Source organism: Balaenoptera ricei, chromosome 18 (assembly GCF_028023285.1).
Source record: "Balaenoptera ricei isolate mBalRic1 chromosome 18, mBalRic1.hap2, whole genome shotgun sequence".
In the NCBI taxonomy this organism is placed as follows: domain Eukaryota; kingdom Metazoa; phylum Chordata; class Mammalia; order Artiodactyla; family Balaenopteridae; genus Balaenoptera; species Balaenoptera ricei.
The window spans coordinates 13,612,969-13,637,692 of record NC_082656.1 but is presented as its reverse complement, the minus strand read 5'-3'; the positions used below and the strand labels follow the sequence as shown (position 1 = coordinate 13,637,692).

The following is a 24,724-nucleotide window of genomic DNA, read 5'->3' as shown; positions in this document are numbered from 1 at the left end:
TTCTGGAAAAAATGTATTCTTTTTTTTTTTTAACTTGGCCCTAAATATTCTACATTAGCACTGGCTGCTTTATCTATTGCTACTTACTAAATACTTAAGATTGAAGATACCTGAATTTGCTTCTTTGAGTTTTTCCTGTAGTTCTTTGGCCAGTTGTCATAGGAGCCTAAAAGTAATTAACAATCTTTTCCCTGAACAACAAAGGAAACAGCTTCTTTCCTGTGCATTCCCACTGATTCTGAAATCACATGTACTAGTATCAACTCACTTTTTTAGGGTATCGTGTTTAGAACTCAGGGCTCTTTTTTTTTTAAGGGACTAGAATAATTTTAATATGAAACTAGAAGAAATTGATGAAAAATTTCACTTGATTAAAGATTGTAAAACACTAAATGTGAAACTTACAAATACACCAGATAGATTGAATTGATATTTATAGGACATTCCATCCAAAAACAGCAGATTACACTTTCTTATCAAGTGCACACAGAACATTCTCCAGGATAGATCACATCTTGGGTCACAAATCAAATCTCAGTAAATTTAAGAAAATTGAAATCATATCAAGCATCTTTTTTGACCACAACACTATGAGATTAGAAATGAATTACAGGGGAAAAAATGTAAAAAACACAAACATATGGAGGCTAAACAATACGTTACTAAATAACCAAGAGATCACTGAAGAAATCAAAGAGGAAATCAAAAAATACCTAGAGACAAATGACAATGAAAACACGACAATCCAAAACCTATGGGATGCAGCAAAAGCAGTTCTAAGAGGGAAGTTTATAGCTATACAAGCCTACCTCAAGAAACAAGAAAAATCTCAAATAAACAATCTAACCTTACACCTGAAAGAACTAGAGAAAGAAGAACAAACAAAACCCAAAGTTAGCAGAAGGAAAGAAATCATAAAGATCAGAGAAGAAATAAATGAAATAGAAACAAAGAAAACAATAGCAAAGATCAATAAAACTAAAAGCTGGTTCTTTGAGAAGATAAACAAAATGGATAAACCATTAGCCAGACTCATCAAGAAAAAGAGGGATAGGACTCAAATCAATAAAGTTAGAAATGAAAAAGGAGAAGTTACAACAGACACCGCAGAAATACAAAGCATCCTAAGAGACCACTACAAGTAACACTATGCCAATAAAATGGACAACCTGGAAGAAATGGACAGATTCTTAGAAAGGTATAACCTTCCAAGACTGAACCAGGAAGAAATAGAAGATATGAACAGACCAATCACAAGTAATGAAGTTGAAACTGTGATTAAAAATCTTCCAAGAAACAAAAGTCCAGGACCAGATGGCTTCACAGGTGAATTCCATCAAACATTTAGAGAAGAGCTAGCACCCATCCTTCTCAAACTCTTCCAAAAAATTGCAGAGGAAGGAACATTCCCAAACTCATTCTATGAGGCCACCATCACCCTGATACCAAAACCAGACAAAGATATTACAAAAAAAGAAAATTACAGACCAATATCACTGATGAATATAGATGCAAAAATCCTCAACAAAATACTAGCAAACAGAATCCAGCAACACATTAAAAGGATCATACACACACACACACACACACACACACACACACAGAAAAAAGCATTAGAACTGATAAAACATTACATATACATTGTTCTCTGTTTTGTTCTTGAGCCACTAAAAATGTTCATTCCTACTGAACATATTTTTCTTTGCTTAGGGTCTTTTGTATATTTTAGGAATATACAAAGTGAACTCAACTTCAAAGCCTATTGAACAAAAACCACAAATTTAGTCCCTAGCTAGATATGTCAGAAGCAAAGCAATAGAAAGCATTTGATAATTTCTAACACTTCTTTCAAGATGCTTATACTTTTTGCTCATATGAAGTTTTGGAATTGGAAGGTGATAGAACCTAGCATTGCAGCAGGGTGAAGGAAGGCTAAAAATATATAACATGTAATAAGAAAATAAGAATTAGTAATGTCTTTGAAAAGATACATTTTTAAAAGACCCTGCCTTTGCATTTTCTATTTTAATCTTTTGCGATTACATTGGAGAAAAAAATTAAAATTCTTACAGAGTTGTTCTGGAGTATCTTTCATTCAATATTAAAGAGCATATTTCCCTGGAGTTGACAGTTTTTCCAGAGCAAAGTAATGTTGGATGGCTAAGAGCATTATAAAATCGAGAGTAAGGTTTTACTTTCATATAAATTCTTTGAAATCATAGGTTGTGTTTTATGAAACATATTCCTGAATTATTCAGAAATTATTGATTTCAAAATATTTAAGATCTTCTAGTAGGATAATGTGTCTTAAATGAAACTCTGCTTTAACATAAATGTCTTGCCTTGTTACCATTTAACCACAAGTTTTCCTTATTTCAGTCTACAAAAGATTGAGGTTTGTCTTTGGTCCATCTCTTACATTTTTGGAATACCTTCCCATTAATCTTCACATGGCTGAGCCCTACTCAGTCTTTAAAGTTCATCTCAGGTCTCTGCTCCCCCAGGGAGATTCCATGAAGCAATCCCCCTCCATACAGTCTCTGGGATAAATGCCTTCATTATGCACATTCTAGATCGCATTGTACTGCTATATTTCACTTGCCTTCTCTAGGCTGTGAATGTCAGGAACACATCTGTCTCATTCACCAGTCCTACCTCAGTACTTGATAGAGAAAAGATGCTCCATGTGAATTGGTCTCAATATGCTCAATATGAATGCACTTGAATGAAGTTACAGAATTTCTTAGTTCTGGAAGGCTCCCTGCATGTTTCTTTGCCTGATTAATTTGCAGTGTTTAGGTTAATAATGGAAAGCAATGAAATACATTATTTTTTGTGAAAAGACTGTAGTTCACTCCCCGTATAGCTCTTCAAATTAAAGTGAAAAAAATAATCTCTACATAGTAAACAGTATATGTTCTTTTAAATTTACTTTTCCCTTTCATGAAGGTATGTCAACCGTTTTGCAACATTAACTTTAAACTTTGGTACTAATCTGGGTTCTCTCTTAGAAATTAAGGAAGTTGTTAAGGAAGAAGTAGATAAATCAACATTTGGAGAGCCCTGTACTCATACCTTTTTATCCCATCCTGGAGCAATGAGAGAAATATGAAGAGATTCATGTCAATCAGATGCCTTCAATAGCATGATGCATTGTATTGATTCCAAATATTCCATAACACAGCTCTTTAAAGCTCTCAAGATTTGTGGTTTTATGTTTCTTGATTTATTCAAAACTCCTTGTTGTGGAATCAAGAAACAAACCTCCTGTCAGAAAGGATACATAGGGGGTAGAATTCAGGGTCAGTAGAATCACAGAGGATAAAAAACTCTAATACAACCAGGGGGTCACCTGGATAGGAGAGAAGGGGAGGTAAAGGGCAAGGCACCAGAAGAGTGCTGGGTAATGGGAGAGCAGTGATATAATGAATGGGGCAGAAGCAAAAGAAATTTGTTTTCTTAAAACTTCATAGGGCTGAACTTTTTGGTATTTCATAAGCTTTGTTTTGTTATGTTATAAACTCTTTATTGATAAGTTTATCATGCCAAATGTTTTTAATTCAAATTTCATTAGAAAAGAGTCAATAAATGGCAGTATAAATTCAAACTTGCTACTGGCTGAATTTCATATTAAAAACAAGTAAAAAATACCACTCATGTTCCATATGTACCTGAAATCTACATGGGACTCTCCTTCTGGAGATCTGTAGTCAGATGCCATTTGGTGCTTCTGGTAGTGGTTGAGGAAAAATAGCATCTATATGTACACATATATTTTAATTTGCAGCTACCAACCCTCAAGGATGTACCATTGCCCATCTCCACCAAAAAGAAAAAATATATCACAGAGAAATCAATAATAATGTTGCTTCCTAGCTGTTATGTCAGAACCTTGGGATTGTGTTGGCAAACAATGGCTCTCTCCTCTTAAATCCATTGGATTCTGGTGGCAGCCATGTAAGAGCTTTGCATTTGCTACAAATGGGGCACGAAGAGCTGACCTTTGTTAACCATTGGTTGTCTTTGAATCTTTTGTTTTCTTCCTTTTCCACTCTTATTCAAGTCTAGGATGTCTAAGATATACCTTTCATATTTTCTTGTGTCTGTTAAATTCCACATAAGAGTATGGATAATTTGGAGGGAAAAAATGTCTCATACTATGGAGATATTGTCTCATGGACATCAAATAACTATAATAGAAGAATAGCAAAGAGAGCACTTCTGGGGAGAAAAATGAGAAAAGGTACTGCATACAGTGTTCCCCTCCATAACTGAGATTTTTCTGCTGAAATAACTTCGAGAGTCATTCATATAAGTAAATATGGTGATGCCTTTGCCTTAGTTTACTTTACTTAACACATACTGGGTTATTTGAATTCGATTTGATATTATTTACCATGTTCCTCACTTTTTTCTCTCTTCTCTGTTTTGAACTGTTTTGAAAGCATTCATGTTTTTCAGATCTCTTCTTAAATACTACTTTCTCTGGGAAGCCTTCCCTTTGAGTTCCTAACTCAAAATTAATCATTAGTTTCTCTTGCTATGACAGTAACACTGCTTTATTGCAAGTGCTGTTTTGTTTCCTATTTGTTCTCACGTTTTGTTTCTCCAGTTGAACACCTTGCCCTTAGTCTTACCTCCTTCAATCCATTGCCTACCACACCACTAAAGGGTCTTTGTTTTGTTTTGTGTTTTAGGAAAAGTAAATCTAGGGGTAAGTTTTCCAGGCATAGCACTGAAAGTCCACAGTCTTGGAGAACCCCTCGCTTTGGTTATCATAAATGTGAGCATATGAGCTCTGTGTAAAAGCATTGCAGTGTTTCTCTCACTCTCTCATGTAAAGTACAAGTGTCACCGCTGCTTTATATGAAGTCTGCCTAAATCATCAATTTCATCTTTCACCATCACTGCTTATAGTTCACATTTCAGCCAAATGGAAACACTCATAATACAATTGTACTCTTTTACCCCATTGGGCCTTTCCACGCAGGAGCCTCTTAACATAAAAAGACCGCTGCCCTGTTTTACATTGCTTGCCTATTGTCATGGGTTTCATCCGGACCACAGTAGAATCACCTGGGAGGTTTTTTATTTTTTTTATTTTTTATTTATTTATTTATTTATTTATTTATTTATTTATTTATTTATGGCTGTGTTGGGTCTTCGTTTCTATGCGAGGGCTTTCTCTAGTTGCGGCAAGTGGGGGCCACTCTTCATCGCAGTGCGCGGGCCTCTCACTATCGCGGCCTCTCTTGTTGTGGAGCACAGGCTCCAGACGCGCAGGCTCAGCAGTTGTGGCTCACGGGCCTAGTTGCTCCGCGGCACGTGGGATCTTCCCAGACCAGGGCTCGAACCCGTGTCCCCTGCATTGGCAGGCAGATTCTCAACCACTGCGCCACCAGGGAAGCCCTGGGAGGTTTTTTAAACACTGCACTGCTGCTTCTATCCCAACACTCAGGACAGTTACACCAGAACCCCTGGAAGTGTGGTGGCATTTTTTTTAAAACTACCCAGATGATTCTCATGTGCAGTTAAGGTTGAGTGAGTATTCCTTGAAATTATCTATCAAAGTTTAACTCATGAATTAAAACTTCTTTAGATTTCCTTGACTTTCTCAAGTAGAGAAGACAGTGGTCACCAAATGTGACTGATCATCAGAAGCACCTGGGCAGCTTTTAGAAACAAGTGTCTCAGCCCCACATGCAGAAATTCACTTTCAGTAAGCCCTTGCATTTGTGGCACAGCACAGAGGTCCTGTCAAGTTCTTCCCATCTCTCCACCCCACCTATTATGGTTGCCCGGACCCCGATGCCCTCCCCTCTTCTTAAGGTGTATCTTGCTGGTAACAGGATTCTTAGGGCTTTCATTTCTTTATTTCCTCTATCTGCAAAGTAAGACTCAAGATTTAGGTAGGAAAAAAATCCTACTTAGAAAGGTGAAGTAGACCTAAGGAAATGAAAAGATGGAGAAGAAGGGGTCATACATTAATATTCCCCTGTCATGTGATAGAGAAATAAAAACTTTCCATCTGAGTGTGCATACTGTAGCCACACCTTCTTTCAGGTAAATTTCTGGCCATCTGAGAACTATTGGAAAGATGTCTTTTTGTTGGTATCGAGTAACTCATCTCTGTATCATTGAAATAAAATATCGTATGAAACACATGAAGCCTGTGAAATGGATATAATCCTCTTTTCTGCTCCTAATCAGGTATGTGGTGTTAGACCAATTATCCTTTAAGTTTTTGTTTTCTCACCTTTAAAATAGGAAAATACTGCCTACTTCATAGGTCAGTAGTGAAGATGAAGCATGACAATACAAGTTCAGATCTAGGCATACTTCCTGGCATATTTGTCCATTGAAGAGGAGCTATCTATTATATTTAGTTATTACTGTTAGTATCATTGTTTTTGCTTATACCCTCTTGGACCCTCAGTATAAAAAGCTAAGTGCATTTGCTGTGAAGCAAATGCGGCTTCATTATTAAATGTTTTAATATTTGTACTGAATATTTATCTAGGCCTCGTGGGTTGAATTGCACTTTTGAATTGGGAGTTTGGGATTGACACATACACACTGCTAAAAATAAATAAATTAATTAATTAATAGGAAAAATTTTAAGTTTATCCTCTTACAGTCTATTGTTATAATCAGTATGCTAAACTGTTTATATCAAAAAGACATTCTCATCAAAAATGTATAATGTATAAACTTTATCTCAGACCCTAGGGTTGTCCATGCTCTAATTCTTCCATTATCAGCTTTCAAAAGTAACTTAGATTATATACTACACACTTGATTTTAATTTGTCCTTCTGCCTTGCATTTTTAAAGTATATGTTAGGTGGTTGATTATGTATGCCCTTTGAACCTGTCTGCTACATGCTACACCTCAGAATCAGGAACTGTTATCATAGCAGAGCTCATCAAAAATGCCAGACATATGATAGGGTTTTAATACATGAGGCTACACTGAGTGACGTAAATAATTAAGAGACTTGTAAAAGGGATAAAAAACAGCATTTCTTTAGCTTACTTTCCTCTTCCTCTGTTCTCCGGAGCACACTCATTGACCAGTTTCTGGGCCCTGCCTCTCTGTCCTCCAAGCAAGTGCCCACACCGGCTGTTGCTAGGCAAAGGCAAAACACAATCAATGCTCCCAAGGCCTCAGCCCAGCCCCCTCCTGGGGACCAAACATTTCAGCACCTGCCACTGGATAATGGATGAAGCAAATGCCTGTTCAGGACTTGTCAGCCCGGCTGACAGAACTATGACAGGTCATTAGGCATTTAATTTAACACTAGGATTTTAGAGCTCGGAATTCAACCCCCATGAGTTTCTTTACAGCTAATTAATGACATGAAACCACTTTTCCTAATTCATATCTGAAAGTGATTGTTTCTGTTTCTTCCACAATTAAATATGAAATTGTATATGTCCACAACATTGTATAACTTCAGCCTTTTAAACTGCACTGATTAGAGTGTGATAAATGTATATCTTCCAAAACATAAAATAGCAATTTTTAACTTTAAGTTAGATATAAAACATAGCTTGTACTTGATACTGCTTTAATAAATACAAAAAGGAAACTATTCAGGAATTTATTTTTAAAGAGGTATATTCTTCTGTCCACCTAATAAAAATGCGTTGCGTCAGCAGGATAAACAACTCTTTCCAATGTAGCCTTCATTTGCCGCAGACATAAACTAAAGACATTAGGTTAGTTTGGGATTGACATGTATACACTACTATATTTAAAATAGATAACCAACAAGGACCTACTGTATAGCAAAGGGAACTCTGCTCAATACTCTGTAATAACCTGAATGGGAAAAGAATTTGAAAAGAATAGATGTATGTATATGTATAACTGAATCACTTTGCTATACACCTGAAACTAGCACAACATTGTAAATCAACTATAGTCCAGTGTAATATAAAATTTTAAAAAAACATTAGGTTAATGATAGTATCTTTGAAAAATTTCACGGTGAATTAGAAACCTTCTCTTGGTCCTCCAGTGAATTACTTTTCTGTATAAAACTGGTGCTTCTGACTCCATGATGATTGACAAACAAGGGTAGCAATAATATCAGCTCTTTTTCTTTATTCAGGTCTGATCATTTCACTTGTCAGTGATGAAGAACAATTTCGTTTGTTCCTTTTGCAAAAAATTCACATTTTGGGGGGGCCATGCATCTTGCAGGATCTTAGTTCCAAGACCAGGGATCGAACCCGTGCCCCCTGCAGTGGAAGCGTGGAGTCCTAACCACTGGACCGCCAGGGAATTTCCCCAAATTCACATTTAAATTTGAGGGTTATTTTCATTTGGGTCATTATTTAATGTTTCATATCTTCTCTGTCACTCATCACGAAACAAAATTAAGAATCACCACTTTTTGAAATTATGGATTTAACAGCTTATCCCAACCCACACATTTCCTGGAAAATACAAAAACCCAATAGGTTGTCTTCTAGAACTTTATGGAACAGAAACATAAAGTCCTGCTCAAGATCCCTTATAAATTATGGGAATAAGAGGGAGCTTTTAAACTTCTCCTTACCCTCATTTTCCTTCGACCATATGAGGCATATTTACATTTTTTCTCAATAAAGGTGGGTTGTTTTTTGTCTCAATTCTTGGAAACAGAAACATACAGTAAAACCCTCTAGGATGTATGATACCTGTGCTATAATTTGGTGATTCGTGATTCTGAAGCTGAATTCTAAAGCTGTGTGTTTACAGATTGCTTCTAGGTAATAGAGAACTGGGAAAGCAATCCCATAAGGTCATATTTTTATTCTTTGAGTCACACTCTGTTCCCTTTTCCCCTTCAGCTTTAGGGAACACTCAGTGGCATGCCCTCTGCTGCCACAGAAAAATACTAAAATACTAAGACCTGTTTCCTTTATGGTTTTTACCTTCATCTGCCCCGTTGCCAGCTCCCTGCATGTTGTAAGAAGGCCTGCTTTTCCTCATTCCAAAACACGACTTCAGTTCTAAATGTGGGGCACTATTGCTGTTTTTCTCCATGGCATTCTCTGGGCTCAGTGATTTCCCCCAGGTGGCTCTGAAACACGCAGCCCAGAACCACTTTTCATCCTTTGCCACATTCTCCTCTAATATCAGGGCATGGGGGGAGCTGGAAATCTTGTTGGCAGCTGCTGTTAAGTAAACATGTGAGGAACCTAGTGGATGGGCTTAGGGAGCTCTGGCCAAGACCTGCTCTTTCTCTTTCCAAGTGCAAGTCCACATGTTCGTGCAGGGTGTCTGTTCTACGCCAGAGACAGAGGACAGCAAAATGAGAAGACAGCAAGCCCTAGACCAGGTTTGGATTTCTTCCAGAAGTGTCCTAGAGCCTAGAATTTTATTCTCGCTTAGGTAATACAATGAAGTCCGTGTGTGTGCGTGTGTGTGTGTGTGTTCTGCAGTACTTAATCAAGCAGAAAATGCTGGCTATAAGCTAAAAATACCTTTGTACCTAGATTGCACTAACGTTTTACATGCTACCTTCCTCATTTATGATGTTTTCCTCATTTTCTTTCCTCCTTCCCTCCCTGTCCTCCTTCCTTATTAGCCCCTTCACTCACTTATTTAAGAGAACCTTTACTATTTGCTACTTGCTGGTGATGCTGAAATCAAAGACAAATGCCTTGCCCTCAAACAACTACCAGATTATTAGGGATGGAAGAAAGGTTAACACAACTGTCACAGTGTGGGTTACAGAGGCTGTGGCAGAGCTGCCTTCCTGGAGCCCAGGAAAATGCCTCCTAATTTGGTCTGAAGGTTTTAGGGGAGGCTTCCTGAAGAAGAAAGTGGCTTAATTGAGTTTCCATGGAAAACCAGGAGTCATCCAGGCAGAGAAGTTACAAAAAGTCATTACGGGAAGAAACACCATGTACAGATGCAGGAGGCAAAAAAGAGGATGGAGGATGGAGAATCCCTTCATTGCTATTTTTTTAAATTAAGGTCCATCTGATTCATTTTTAAAAATTGGAGTATAGTTGACTTACAATGTTGTGTTAGTTTCAGGGGTACAGCAAAGTGATTCTGTTATACATATATATTCTTTTATATATGTATTCTTTATATATTCTTTTTCAGATTCTTTTCCATTATAGGTTATTACAAGATATTAAATATAGTTTCCTGTGCTATACGGTAGGTTCTTGTTGTTTATTTTATAGATAGTAGTGTGAATCTGCTAATCCCAGACTCCTGATTTATACCTTCCCCCTTCCCCTTTAGTAACCATAAATTTGTTTTTTATGTCTGTGGGTCTGTTTCTGTTTTGTAAATAAGTTCATTTGTATCACGTTTTATGGTTCCACACTAAGTGATATCACATGATATTTGTCTTTCTCGGTCTGACTTACTTCAGTCAGTATGATCATCGCTAGGTCCATCCATGTTGCTGCAAATGGCATGATTTCATTCTTTTTTATGGCTGAGTAGTATTCCATTGTATATATGTACCACACCTTCTTATCAATTCCTTTGCCAATGGACACTTAGGTTGCTTCCATGTCCTGGCTACTGTAAATAGTGCTGTCATGAACATTGGGGTGTGTGTATCTTTTCAAATTATAGTTTTGTCTGATATATGCCCAGGAGTGTGATTGCTGAATCATATGGTAAGTCTATTTTCAGTTTTTTGAGGAACCTCTGTACTGTTCCCCATAGTGGCTTCACCAATTTGCATTCCCACCAACAGTGCAAGAGGGTTCCCTTTCTCTCCACACCCTCTCCAGCATTTATTGTTGTGGATTTGTTGATGATGGCCATTCTGACCGGTGTGAGGTGATACCTCATCGTAGTTTTGATTTGCATTTCTCCAATAATTAGCGACGTTGAGCATCTCTTCATGTGCCTCTTGGTCATCTGTATGTCTTCTTTGGAGAAATATCTATTTAGGTCTTCTGCCCATTTTTGATTGGGTTGTTTTTTTTTTTGGTTTTTTTGACACTGACCTGTTATGAGCTGTTTGTATATTTTGGAAATAAGCCCTTGTCGGTCACATCGTTTGCAAATATTTTCTCGCATTCTGTAGATTGTCTTTTTGTTTTGTTTATGGTTTCCTTTGCTGTGCAAAAGCTTTTAAGTTTAATTAGATCCCATTTGTTTATTTTTGCTTTTATTTCCATTACTCTAGGAGATGGATCCAAAAAAATATTGCTGTGATTTATGGCAAAGAGTGTTCTGCCTATGTTTTCCTCTAGGAGTTTTAAAGAATCCCTTCATTCTTTCTGCCCTCATTCCCACCCTGTGGCCTCTGCTTTAGCCTTTCACTCTGCCTGGCACTCATGGATGGCTTCTGTACCAGGTCTCAGTTCATATTATCACCTTCCCAGCAAAGATCCTGAATACCCACCTAATCACTGCCCTCTTCCTTCACCCTTTATTCTCAGGCATTCCCTTTACATCACAATGTTGTTATCATGGCCTTTATCACACCCGAAAATATTCTGTTTATTTGTGTGTTTAATTATTTTTATCTGTCTTTCTTCCCCCAGATCTGTTATCTTGTCTGACTTCATTATCAGTGAAAGTCTAGTGCTTGAAATAGTGCTTAGGACATAGGAGTGCTAAATAAATGATCATAAATTAGAGGAGTGGCAGGAGTTGAGATTAGAGAAAATGACAAAGAATAGGTTGTAAAGGGATCAGCAATCCTCAGGATCATGGCTTTCCTAAAATCTGTGAAATTTAATCATGGTTTAAATGTATAAATCCATATAATCTTTATTATTTTCTCAAACTGCTGTTGCCCAGAGATGAACTCATTATCTTCCCCTTTAAGCCTGGCTCTTCTTCTGTCGTCTCTGTTCGAGTATAAGGCCTTCCCAGTTACTCATGCTAGAAATCTGAGACTCCTCCTTGATTATTTTATATGCATCACCTCCCAAAGTTTGATGTGGTAGATTAAAGATGGCTTCAGTTGAGAGATGCCCTCTAATTACCCTTCTCCTCGATCAGATCCTGCCTTGGCTACCTGCCTGAACCAATAGAATGCAAGAGAAGTGACTTTCTGTAACATCCCAGGCTTGGTTGTAAGAAGCCTTGCAGCTTCCACTTATGCTCTCTGGCAGCCCTGAGCCCATCTTATTGCCCATTATATTCCCTAATATTCCCCAAATTATTTCCTCCCTTCCAGCCTTACTCCTCCTGCCCTCTTTAATGAAGTTTTAGACTAGTGTGTCTCACCCAGTTTCCCTGCTCCATGGCTCCAATCTCGTTCCATCCAAAATCACACCACACTTCAGAATTTTTAATATGTAAACATTCCCCACAGTAAAATTTTTAATTTTTTAAGTATATTTATATTGTGGTATAACCATCACCACCATCCATCTCCAAAACTTTTTCATCTTCCCAAACTGAAACTCTTTACCCATTAAACAGTAAGTCCACATTCACCCCTCTCCCCTGCACCTGGCAACAACCATCCTGCTTTCTGTCTCTACGAGTTTGACTAACCTAGATTCCTTATATAAGTGGAATCATATACTCTCTGTCCTTTTGTGTCTGGCTTATTTCACTTGCATAGTATCTTCAAGTTTACCCATGCTGTGCATGTATCAAAATCTCATCCCTGCATGCATTTCACTGTATGTATATACACTGTATATACATTGTCTGAATAATATTTCACTGTATGTATATACCACGTTCTGTTTATCTATTAATCTATTGATGGACATTTGGGCAGTTTCCACCTCTTGGCTACTGTGAATAATGCTGCTCTATTATGTTATTTTAAAACTGTAACCTGGTTTCCTATCCCTTACTTTGTACATCCCATAAAATAAAACCCAGTCTCCTCAACAGGATAGATGATATCTGGGTGCTGACTTCCTGCCCAGACTCATCTCTCACCCCTTCCTGACTTTTGCTGTATGCTCAGCAATTCCAGATTGCTGTTATTTCCTCTCCTGTGCTGTGATCTGTGAACATTACCCCTGTAAACTTTCTTGTTATTTTATTACCTTGAAATACAACCATTACCTCTGGCTGGATCCTACTCCCTGTTCAAGATGTTAAGCCTCGGCTTCAGAAAGGTCCCACATTTGCTCTCTCAGGCTGGGTTTGCACTCCCTCTTCTATGTCTGGAGCATGCACATTTACCACTTTATAATTTCCTTTTTACATTTCTTTCCCCTTCATAAGACTGTGAGCTCCTGAAGCCAAGAACTGTGCTTTTTTTTTTTTTTTTTTTTGCTATAGTCAGCATCTGTGATGGCACCGGCATGTGGTATATGAGCTCAACAAATGTTTTTTCTGCCAGTCGATGCATTTTTATAATACCTTGTTAGTAGTCCTTCTAAAGGATTTTGTGTGGCACAATAAGTTGATCATTGGTGAGAAGAAAGTAACAAAGCTTTGTGTGTAATTTCTGTTGATTGCCCCCCTATGTTAATGACACTGGTAAATTCTACAAGGAGAGACAAAAACAGTAGACAGCTCCCTTGGGAGTAGGGAAGGGGAGATACTACTTAAATAATATTTAGGCAAACATATCAAAAATACAATTGTTTTGTATGAGTTTGCTTTGAATTATTTTAAGTAAAGAATGAATTTTTAATAAAATAAAATGCTTTTAATAATATTGATAAATTTCCATCTTTATTCCTTATACAGATTGACTTTTATCTGTTCAAACAAGCATTGTTGTAAATATTACACACATAGCATTGATCGTGTGATTACAGTTTAGGTGCCAGGAAGCTGTAACAGCTATTAATATATAACTGAGATGTTGTATTGAACCTTTTTATTTTTTGTCCTTCCTATGTACCTTCTCATCTTTTCCATTCTGTTTTTGCTTACTGTTTTATCATTTCTTCATGGACCACCAGTTGCTAATACAACTCTGGCTGGGTCTTTGGCTCCAGAGGCAGAGTTTTGAGTTTTGCAGCTTTTTCTGTTAAGGAAAAATAATCAGTATCCCAGGACACATAAGCAGCCTTGGCTTTGAGATAAGGCCAGTAATCTAGCTTCTGTGTGGTGACTGTGTGGATTGGGTGTCTGAAAATCTTGGCAACCCATTTCAGAAAGGGCAATGAGTGAATATGAAAGCAAGTCTGTTATCCAAGTCTACTGGAGAATGGAGAGATATAAAAATAATGCTAATAACATTCCATACAGTTGAATTTTAAGTGGCAACATTTTTTTGTTTAAAATGTCATCAGTTCATATGAGAATCATTGGCTGAAAATGTACAATGTTATCTCTTTTTTAAACAAAATTCACAGAGCATAACATTTTCTTTATAATTCAGAGCTTTGGAATGAACCTCAGTTACTGTACTCTATGATCTAGTTGTAAGTTTAGGATTTTTTAAAATGCTGATATTAATAGCTATTTAGGCCTATATAAAAGTATAGCAGAAATCTGTCCTTTACATAGTTTTGAAGTCTCTCTCCTCAGGATCAGACTTTCAGCTATCAGTTCTGGAGAGTGCTGATTCAGCTGCCTTTTTATATTTATTTATTTTAATCAATTTCATACTAAGCAACCCAATAACCACTCCAGGTAGAAGTGTTGGAAAACATAGTCAAAACTGTCTCAGGGCTTGAGGACGCCTCCATAAATATGATGCATAAGATTTAATGCCTTAATACTGTGATATTATTCAACTTCTTTGAGAAGAAGAAAATAACAGCCTTATTGCTCAGCTTGTCAAGCCCAAAGCCAAGAACAGAATCAGCTTTCTCTCTACCAGGAATGGCTCGTATCTGGAATCCTCTTTCCTCCTAAGATCCATGGTAGATATTTGCATTGGGTTTTAGTGGCTGCTTTAAGAATTGCAAGATATACCTTTATTAGTTTTCTCTTGCTGCTTTATTAGTTTTCTCTTGCTGCTTGTATAGTAGCTCAAAACACCACAGATGTATCATTTGCAGTTCTATATGTCAAATCTGACACAGGTCTCATGGGCTAATACTGAGTATTGGCAAGCCTCATTCATTCTGGAAGCTACAGTTGAGACTCAAGTTTCCTTGCCTTTTCCAGCTTCTAGAGGCTTTCCACATTCCTTGGCTCATGAAAGTCTTTTTCTATCTCTAAGGTCAGCAATAGCAAAAGCTTTAGTCCTTCCCATGAGCATCACTCTGGCCTCCTCTTCTACCACCATTTTTCATCTTTTAAAGACCCTCTGACTACATTGGGCCCCCCTGGATAATCCCGGATAATTTCCCAATTTTAAGGTTAGCTGATTAGCAATCTTAATACCATCTGCCACCTAATTCATCCTTGCCATGGAACATAACATATTTACAAGTTCTGGGACTTAGGATGTGGACATCTTTGGGGGGCCATTCTTATGTCTACTACAATGCCTTTAATTTTTCACAATCTATTTAGAGTTCATATTGTATAGTTTCATGTAAAATGTAGAAGCTTTGCCCCAGAACAGGCTCATTTACCCCATACAACTGACCTTTATGCTCTAGTTACAGGAACATTCCATACATTACAAACCTCACAAGACAGTGTTTTAATTTTTGCCTTAAATATTGGCATGTACATTTTTTAAATCATAAGAAAAAAAATTTTTTTTTATCTATTTGCATTTTATGTTTTTCATTCCTTCCTGATGATCTGAGTTTTCCTGTGGAATCATTTCCTTTCAACCAGAAGAATTCTTAGCATATTTACCAACTGATATTCTTAGTTTTCTTTTATCTGAAAATGTCTTTGTTTCTCCTTCATCCTTGAAGAAGGTTTTTGCCGATTATAGACTTCTGCATTGACAGTTTTTGCCTTTCTCTTTCAGGCTTTTTATTGGCCTCCATAATTTCTGATGAAAAGGCAGCAATAATTTTAATTTGCTGTTTCCCTCTATGTAATGTGCCTTTTTTTTCAGGTAACTTTTAAGATTGCCTTATTATTCTTTACTTTTTAGAAATTTGAATATTATGTACCCTAACGTGGTTTTCTTCATTTTTATCCTGTTTGAGGTTTTCTGAGCTTCTTAAATCTGTAAATTGATTTCCTTCACCAATTTGGGGGAAATGTAGGCTGTTATCTTCAAATATCCTTTTGCTGACTCATTCTCTTTCTCTTATTCTTCTGAGGCTTCAATGATACCTTTTGATATTGTTCCACAGATTCTTGAGGTTGTATTCATTTATTTCATTTTTTTTCTTTTTTTTCTTCAGATGGGATAATTTCTATTGATCTTTAATCACATTGACTTACTCTTTCCTCTGTCATCTCCATTTTACTGTAATGTCCATTCAGTAATATTTTTAAATTTTAGGTATTTTATTTCTCAGCTCTAAGCTTTCCACTTGGCTTTTATATAGTTTCTCTTTCTCTGCTGAGATTTCTTATGTTTTTATTTATTTTGACGATATATTTCTTTGCCTTCTGGAGCAGGGTAATAATAGGTGCTCTAAAGTCCTTGTCTGCTAGTTTGCCATGTGAATCATCCAGGGGTCAGCCTTCACTGATTGTCTTTTAGTAATAATAATAATGAACCAATAGTATTTAAAATATATATTTAAATACTTTGTAAAACAGCAGTAGTACTCTGTTCTAAAACTATTTTCTGATACTTTCATCTATTAGCTGTTCATTTTTTGTGAAAGACTCCAGTATAAACTATCTTAAATCTCTAAATTATGGTAATTCACTGATGAGGAGGAAATTCTATTAACAATTTTGAAAATTGTTCTTGAACCTATGTCTCTCTCTCATAGCTCCCTGTAAAACATGGTGAATGTGAAATATTGTCATAGAAATAAGCTTTTATCTACTGGGCAGCCTAGTACTGATTTTTTTCCCACCCATATGTATTATTTTACCATTACCCTACATCACCATGTCAGAGTTAAAGTGTACATCTGTGTATAAACGTATATTCAGTCTATATTTTACCATTCTCTCTTACTGTAGTCTTCTATATGAACCCCAAAATAAAATAAAAACCCACAAAACTTAGATGTACCCAAGAGAAACAGCTATGAGGAAAATAAACTCACAGAGGACAATTTAAAAATAAATTTTTTTCCAGCTTCCTAGTTTAAAAATAGCATGCTTGTTGAGATGTGTAACAATTAGAAATAGCTCTTAAGTAGAGAGACTGTGTTTTTTTAAGATGTTTATCTGACTTTTCATGTCAAAAATATTTAAGAATCAAAGTTTATATTTCACCAGTAATGTCTTTAAAATCCTCAGGGTAAACCCCACACACACGCCCCACCACATACGCATAGTATTAACTACTTCCTGGATATGCTAGATAGATTCAGAGTTCATATCAATCACTTTTTAAATATACTATATAAGTTCAGAGTTCAACTTTATTTTGAAAAAGAATAAATCAGTTTTGAAATTTTCTTATATAAAACTTGGCTAGAAACTCAAAGCCAGTGAACTATAAGCATAGTTCACGAACCATCCCTTGTAGGCAAGTATATGGTAAAGAAATCTGTGCTTGAAGGATGCTGGTATGAAATAGAAGTGTACATTTAAATGAATAGCCTGAGGAGAATGGATTTGTAATTTTAGGATTCAAAGTTTAATTGAAAATTTAGTTGAAATTGAGTAACTTAGAGGCTTTACTAGGAATTTTTAGTAGTAAGATAGAAATGTATCTCTACACTCCTTAGGAAAACTACTAATATAATCAAATACATTCACCAATTTAACTTTTTTCCAGTTCTTTTTCTCCTATATCAGGAAGCACCCACTCTTTAATGAACTTGTTCATCTTCCTACTTGTAATTCTTATATTTGTTTAATATGTAAAATCTCCGTAGACCTTTAGGGTAAAGTGATAGCCCAAGCAATTACCTCATCGAGGAGACTATACAAGAAGTCACAGCAAGCACAGAAGGTACTTTCTCTTGGAAAAAAATTAAAATTTGTTTTTAATAGTATTTGTTCTCTGCTTTTGATTTGCAGCTAAAAGAGAAAAAATGTTTCATGTTCTTCTTAATCTTAAAAATACACACAAACACATAAAAACAATATGTTTAATTCCAGCAAAGGTTTATCAAGTCTAGAAGCTCTTAAGAACATACCATAAGCCTACGTGTAAAAAATTAATAGGAAGCCTAAGGCTTGACCTTGGCTCCTGAGAAGGATCGGGACGCCGAGGCACATTCCCACAGTTCCTCTGAGTCATTTGCTGTGTCATTCAAAGGTTGGCAAGGATAGTTCCTAGTCAGCATTTCAATTCCGGCCACAGTCAAACCTCCATATACAGTTATAGGAGAAGAAAGATAGACAGTTTCTCATATTTGCCAATTCTGAATAATTACCAAGATCACATTTCAATCAGCAAATTTCTCAGGAGTTTTGTGTGTCGAAACTGCCTATGATGTTATGATCCAGTGAATAATAATTTATTATAAGGTCAAATGCAATGCCTGGAGTAAGTAACACATGATCCAATTTAGTAAACCCACTTCTCTCTTTGCAGAGTTGGGAGTGAATACAGAAATACTTGCAAATTGCTTTGAGCTGTGTAATGCCTCAATGCAGACATGTGCATAGGTAAGGGAAGGCAAGAGAAAGGAAAGAAGTAATAATATTTTTGCACCTGGTACTATGATAAGCACTTCATAGACTCTGTTTCATTTTATTCTTCAAAAAACATGGCCACTATTTTTATAATCTTCATTTTAAAGACAGGTCTTTTTTCTGGTTCTGGAGCCTACACACTTAATATAGTACCACATTATTATTATCTATGAAACGAAAGATTTCTGTATTCATTTGCTCCTTATTCAACCCTAGCTAAAAGGATTTACCTTGTTGGTTTCCTTATAGGTCTATATATTGGCACAGGTGATATGCATGTCTAGCCTGCAAATGGCATGTCTCTCTCAGCTTTGACATCAGGTGGCTCATACTATACCATCCAGCCATATTCAGGTGTAGGTCCCAGGAAAAGGGTGGACAAATCTGAAAGTTAAGCATAGACAAGAGCTTCCACGTTCAGGCTGTGAGAGTTCTGTAAATTCATTTGGACACTGAGAACTATTTTAGGGGAGGAGAGATAAGAATCACATTGCTTTCATTCATGTATTTATGCATGTATACATGTAGTTATTTATCATTCACTAAACAAATATTATTGGTGCACCTACACAGGCCAGGAATTGTTAGGCATCGGAAATGCAGAGGTGAGTATGACAAGTATAGTTCTGGCCCTTATATACCCAGTAGTCTAGTGGAAGAGAATAATATAAAAAAAGAATTACCCAAATAAGTGTATGAGGGCAGTCTTTGAAAAGTATAATGAAGGAGTATATTGGCGGGTATATAACCATGCCAGCAGGCAGTCTGAACTAGTCTAGATGTTCCAGACAGACTGAATGAGAAATGGGAGATAAAGAGGTACAGGCGTGGGGTGGGCAGGGGTTGGGGGTATGGATAGCATTGCAGACTAAGCGAGCATCATCTGGGACACATTCTGTGGGGATGGAGACACCAGAGGGACCGGAGCACAGAGAACCATAGGGCGAGTGGTTTGCAAAACCCTGTGGAGTGGTGGGGCCGGAACCAGATCAGCCATATCCTCATTAAGAACGTGTTTTCATCTTCAAAGCTGCAAGAAGTTTTTAAAAGGCTTTAAGCAGGGAAGTGGCATGATTAAATGCGTGATTTGAAAAGATCTCTTTAGGTGCCGTGTTTAGAATAGAGTGGGGAAAATAACTGAAGTGTTTCAGATAAGACATGATGGTAGCTTGGGCTAAGTGGTAAGAGGAGAGAGTGAGAAATAGAAATGTAGGGGAAAAAATCGTACTTCTCAGTGATTGCTTGAATCCTTGGAGCTAGGGAAAAGGATGCATAAGGATGAACCTGGACACTTCCTATATAAGTGTTGAAATTGAAGTGAGGGATGCACAGATTCTTATTAAATGTGGTCACTGCTTGGTTACTGCATTCATCTTCTCATCTTCCTGAGCACATCTCTCGTTTAGCAGAGAAAATTACCCCTTTTACCCTTAGGATCAATAAGTGATTCCTCTCCTTGACCTTCTAGAACTTCTGCCCTGTCTGGAAAGTTTGAGAAAAGCTAAACTACAAAACAAAGCACCCAAGGATTTTTTTTTTCTTCTGTCTGGCTTCTCTTCTTTTTTTCCCCCTGATTATATACATCCAAACTACTACATCTCCTCCCACATAAAATGACTCTTCTCCCTCAATCCTTTAACTCTGAGAAATTCTTTTAGTTCCATTTAGAAAACATCAAGTAAGATTTAAGAGGCTAGGCAGTGGAAATACTCATTTCTCTTTGGAGGGATTATTTTTTTTCTTTCAAGGTTATTAGTTATCTAGAGCATGAGAAACAGCATCTGCAACAATCCCAGGGACTCAGAAGATCAAGAAAAAGAAACGAAAAGCCCTCTTGACCGCAAAGCCGGTACTTTGGAACCGAATGCTTAGTTTTATTTCATTCAATTTTTAGAACTTGCTTAAACCAGTATTACTGACTTGGTATCTTTCATTATCTACATAAAAGAATGCAAAATGGCAGAAGGTGATGGTAGATCGCTACCATCTCACTGCCACTATCCAAAGTCTATAACTACTGAGCTGGGATTATAGATCTGCAACTTTGACTTCATTCGGGGGTTGACTTGCATCCTGAGCTCCTGCCCCTCACCCTGCATTCCAGTCAGCGCCACACCTGATAGGGAACTACCTTTGTCTCTGCCGTTAACTAGTTCTGTGGCTCTGGAAAATTCATCTGACCTTCCTGGACCTCAGTTTCTTGGTTGTAAAGCCAAGAGGTGAGGCTTGATGATTTTTGAAGTACCTTCCACTCTAACTTTCTAAGAAAGACAAATCTTGGTATGTCTGACACAGAGTGTGTGTATGTGAACCGGTGTTTTTGCTTTTCATCCAGCTTTTTCAATCTTGTGCCTCATAAATGTTACAAAACAAACCTCACATATTTCTTTCTCCTTTGAGAAATAAAAGCAGATAAATAATAAGCCAGGCATTTACAGTTTTAAGATCCCAGACATTTGAGATGTTTGTTAATTTGCCCCCATCTTATCCATTTTGGCCTGTCACCCATCTCTAGACTTACCTCCTCCAGGGCCCTTAGGGTCTCCAAATGTCCCTTTGGCAGGACCTCTCCCAGGCCAACCCAGTGAGGAAGTGCTCCCAAATCAAAACTGAGCAGCCCACCCGTGCTCGTAAAGATAATCTTAGCAAGGAGGAAAGTAATCTGATTTGCTGATAAAAAATGTTACATTTCAAAGATGGCACTGATTGATAGGCTGGACTACCCCAGTGTTATTTACATGTTCAAATAGGAACAACTAACACCAGTGGATTGCTTATTGATCGGGTGCCCATGAGAAATGAGTGGGAGCCGTCAGGCCATCTCATTGCCTAGGCGGGGTTGTCTGCCTCCAAAGTATATCCTCGGAACAGAGATCTGTGACTGGATGCTGCACTCTGAAATCTTACTGAGCCGCATTATTCAATCTCTTTTTAGCACTGCAAGGAACAGACACTATACAGAGGAGAGAGGAGTGCAAATGCTCTGCACCACGTAGCACTGGGGGATGGGGGAGAAGACGTGCAGAAATCATTACATCCAGTTGACTACCTGCTTGTCACCCTTTGGAGAGAAGGTCTGCCAGGGAAGTAGGTACAGTCACTCTCTTCTAGAATAGACTTTTTATTAAGAGCTGCTGGCTCTCTGCATTCAGTGCTCAGTGATCCTCTTAGAGTTTTTTTTTTAATTTCAAAAGATATCTGTTAGTCTATAATTTGAAAAAACTAGACCTGTGTTGTCAGTACATAGCCACTAGCTACATGAGGCAGTTAAGCACTTGAAATGTAGTTTGTCCAAACTGAAGTAGGATCCAAGTGTCAAATACATCCCAGATTTCAAGCCCTATAAAGAAGGCTACTCATCAGCTGAAGATTTTTCTAACAGGAGAAGGGACAAATAACATGATTGATAAGCAGACTGTATACATTGAATAGTATACTTTGCTAGGAAATAATCATCTGGTATTTATATTTCTAAGCGTATCCTTCTCTTTGATGCGAAAACAAATAACTTTCACACCAAAGCTATCAAACGAATTCTACTATAGTTGAAAAATAAGAAGGAGAAAATTTTATAAACTACTTTTTTCTTGGTGGTAGGGGTAGTACTTATCTTCTCAAAATCTGAAAAACATAAATAAGAAGCTCCTTCTAAAACTCAAACCAGCAGCCAAAAAAAAAAAAGTTTTGTGCATTTTTTCATTAACTTTATTCTTCAAGCATTGCCTATTAAAATACAGTCACAATCAACACTTAGGCACAAGTCTTATGCATGAGCCGGGGATCAGTGTCTTATCTCAATGTTTACATAAACCAGGAGAGTAGAAATCTCATAATCCAGCAAGAGTCAGAAATCGGTAATTAGTTTGTAACAGAATTAAAGTAAGTAGTTCCTTTTCCATATATCATGATCATGTTTATTTACTGAGAAAATAATTTTCTTCCTAATTCTTAGGACAGAGTAGAAAAGCCAGTTGCATACTGTGCTATAGACCTTTGACTTCCTTTAGAAGGAATGTTGTATTGTTTGCCCTTTTCTCTTTAGCCTTCAGCCATATGTTTAGGTTCAGCCTCTCCTTCCATGCTACAGAGCAGCATGAAAGCCGTAAAATAACCTAGACACAATTTTGAAAGCAGTGGATAAAGTCAGTCTTTCTACTGTTGCCATTCATATATTTACTCATTCATTCTAAAACTATGTCTCAAGAATCATCTTGGTACCAGAAAGTCTGCAAAGCATTATAGATACAGAAATAAATAGTATCAAGTTGGTATGGAGGTATACAGAGATAAATATACCAATTTCTATTGGATGTAAAGAGTTAACTATAATATTATATATTATAGTTGATGCTGATATAAAAATATATATAGAAAGCCCACCACTATGAAGGGTGATCCTGGACTGCTTTCTCAGAATGAATCCCGGCCAGAGAAGAAGAAGAAGACGGGGTGGTGACTGAAGTGGTTGAATGAGGATGTTGCGTTTGGGACAGAGGATTTCTGGAGCTTGAGTATGTATGTGAAAGGAGGAAAAGTGAGTGATGAAAGAGGATGTAATTTTTCATTCTTTAGTTGCTTCACATACAAAGTTTTGCCTTTGTCACTTATATAGTAATTCTACAGTGATTATTATCAATAATATTGTTAAATATTAATTCCATACTCTTCACAAGGATAAGACTATCTTTTTTTGGGGGGGGGTTTATTTATTTATTCTTTGTACTTGACATCTCTCTAATGTAATTGGCAGATCCTTGTGATGTTCTCAATTCCTTTCAAATCTGGGTTTTGGGCAGTGTCTGGACACTGACATTTAGTACCAGAAGATATTATCACCTCTTAGATAATGAGTGAATGTTCCAGATCTCCAACTCAAAAATATTCTCGATCTTTAAACATCTAGCCACCTTTTGAGGCCAAGACTGCAGTGACACTGGAAAACTGTCTCAAAAGAGACTCCCCATGATTCCCTGCCCGGTGTTTTCTGCCTCCACAATGTCCTGGGGTGGAAAATTTTGCCTTGGACTTCGCTCCAGTTGGAGGAGGACATTTCCTTCTCTGGGCAGACTCATAAATTGTACAGACACAACAGAAGATTATCATGCTGAAGATGAAAGAGCGAGACTATGTCAATCCCAAGAAATTAGGTCATAAAAGTTTTTCTAGTGCTTTGCTAAATAAGAAACCTATCTTCAGTGTACTGAGAAGGCCAAGATTACTTGGATGCCATTTATTTATATGGAGAGAGAAAAATGAAGTTTCTTTGCCACTTTTGGGGACTTTAACTTTCAACTAACTAAATAAATGATGTACTGAAAATTAGGTCTTCTTATTTAAATATTATGTTTTGTAGACCCTTACTCACTGTTCTTAAATTCTGGGAATAGATATGAAAATCTTCCCTTCTTGAATTCCTATTGTGATTTTGAATTCTTTTGGGATTAGGGAATGAGGTGCCTACAGAAATGTCCAGAATATGTATCGTGGTCTTAATTTAGTAAATTTAGTAAAAGGAAAAAGAATTCAAACCATCTTCAGCTTTTAACAATGTTTTAGGTAAAGTAAAATTATCCTGACAGAAATGTAAGTAAACATTTTGACTACCTTCCTCATATGCATGATGCACCAGAAATTGCATTATAAATGTTTGGAGGTGGTTAAATAGTTACTCAGAGTTGGCAATAATATGTCTAGATGATATGAAGCAGATAGGTTCTGCTTGCCATCAAATGGACTTTCCACCTCTAGGGAAGAATTTAGCAAGAAATTCTTGAGCATCTGTAAACCTCCTCATAGCTTTCATTTCTTTTGACTGAAAGTCTAGGTACCAAAAAAAAAAAAAAAGAGGCATTCTGTGTAATTATCATTATCTTTATTTTTGCTGAGATTGTAACTCTATTTACTAACAAGTATGGAAGCTTCTCATTTGTTTGAATCAAGAAATCTAATCCCTACTGTAGGATAGAGGGGGCGCCAGCATTGAAGGTTGAAGACATGCCGACTGCTTGCCCTTCCTCGCCAGGGTCAGTTAGATCAGAAGACTCAGACCAAAGACACGTGGTGGGAAGAACCCAGGGCAGAAAGGCAAGGTTCCTTCAGTTCTGGGACCTAAATTTCTGTCATTCACTATCTTTTATTATTTCTTAAATGCAAATGAAAGATTAAGGTGAATGCAATTCGCTGTCATTTT

At 37.0% G+C, this 24,724-nt stretch overlaps 1 protein-coding gene and 1 long non-coding RNA gene across 2 annotated transcripts in view; one reads left to right on the top strand and one right to left on the bottom strand.

Annotated features, from left to right (window-relative positions):
* The window catches only part of TRPC4 (transient receptor potential cation channel subfamily C member 4), a 166,481-nt gene that overhangs the window by 80,399 nt on the left and 61,358 nt on the right, over window positions 1–24,724 (top strand). The gene's annotated exons all lie outside the window — the stretch shown is intronic.
* Window positions 18,887–24,724, bottom strand: part of LOC132352565 (uncharacterized) — a 534,321-nt gene continuing 528,483 nt past the window's right edge. The window contains exon 10 of the long non-coding RNA XR_009498784.1: window positions 18,887–18,918. This is a non-coding gene — a long non-coding RNA (uncharacterized LOC132352565). The remainder of the gene's footprint in view (window positions 18,919–24,724) is intronic.